Below are 247 nucleotides of genomic sequence, written 5' to 3' on the forward strand. Positions count from 1 at the left end.
AGGCCACCGCCCGGGCCCTTCGACTGACCGCCGGCAACACCGACCGACCATTGCGAGCGTGTCCTGGCAAATTATTATAAGAGCGACGCACAGCTACTACACAATAATAGTAAGTTACTATTATATTAGTTTTTGAGTATTTACACGACAAATTATAAGAAATTCATTACCGCCAACTCGACTCAAATTTTATTATCACTTTCCAATTATTATAACAACTATTATCATTACAATAATTATAATTGTT

This window comes from Odontomachus brunneus, unplaced genomic scaffold (assembly GCF_010583005.1).
Source record: "Odontomachus brunneus isolate Ranch 3 - 2012 unplaced genomic scaffold, Obru_v1 Obru_scaffold_278, whole genome shotgun sequence".
NCBI lineage: Eukaryota > Metazoa > Arthropoda > Insecta > Hymenoptera > Formicidae > Odontomachus > Odontomachus brunneus.